Here is a 1,171-nt window from a genome sequence, read left to right as displayed (position 1 = left end):
GGGACTTTTACCGCGTGAATTCTCAAGAGTCGGAAGTGGAATGGGAGATGAGGGGTTGGACGTATGGCGGATCGTCGGATAAAGTGGGGTGGTAGGCGCGGAGGAGGAGGTGAAGAAAAAAAAACATTGAGAGGTGGAAAAAAAAAAAATACTGGGGATAATTCAAGTAATGGTACAGTGGAAGCACGAGAGACCAAAGGGATATATCTATGTATAGATGGAGAGTGTGAGGTGCAACCACAAGGAAAAGGGTCTCAACCGCTTGTACGAATCGAGATTGTCGTGGCCAGAATCTTATGAAGTTCAACTGTAAAAGCAGATGCCAAGTGTTCTCTTGTTATCTTCCTCCGAATTATTATTCTCTCCCTTTCTACCATCGAAAACGAAAATTCTTCAACCTCGCAAGTGACCCACGGAAACGACGGAGAAGAAGGCATTAATGACCTATCGTATATCAAAAAAATACTCGTTATCTCACCACTCATTTATCCCTTCAAAATCGATTTTTTTTTTCATTGACTTATCTTCCTGATTTTATGCATACGTAATTCCATTCAACGCTGATTCGAATACACAGAGAGAAATATTCAGCAGCAATGCCACTAGCGCATCAGAATTATAGTATATTTTCCAATGAATTAAAATAAAAAATCCCTATATCAAATTCGAGAAATTTTTATATCTGTAAAATTTGATATGAAAATTTTTCGAAATATCCCATTTCATTTGAATTGTTGATAAATTCGAGTACAAAGCTGAGAATTTGCAGGTGAATTAGCGTAGAGTCGGGTCTGATGGAAATTCAACGTGAATTTCCTAACAAAAGGTCGTACATGCACGTCGACGAAGGAGAAGGGATTAGCCCTAGGATATGTATCCATCTCACATCTAATGCCACGTTGTACCTGGTGGTATTGGAACTCGAGACGCACATTCACGTGTAATTAGTCACTGTCAGCAGCGATTCGTTTAACCATCCCCAATTCCCATTGTACATACCGTGGAAACAGTAAATCCTCCGTACCCCCCTCTACCATCAAGATACAGAAAATATCCTATACCCCGAAAAGAGCTTCATTATTGTTACCTACGTATCACGCGATATGCCGTACAAATTTTGTCGGTCATTTTTATTTTTCATCCCCCCCGCCCCTCAGGCCCCTGGCCCCCC

This window comes from Fopius arisanus, unplaced genomic scaffold (assembly GCF_000806365.1).
Source record: "Fopius arisanus strain USDA-PBARC FA_bdor unplaced genomic scaffold, ASM80636v1 scaffold00032, whole genome shotgun sequence".
Taxonomy (NCBI): Eukaryota; Metazoa; Arthropoda; class Insecta; order Hymenoptera; family Braconidae; genus Fopius; species Fopius arisanus.
The sequence above is the reverse complement of the archived record's forward strand: the minus strand, read 5'-3'. Positions refer to the sequence as shown.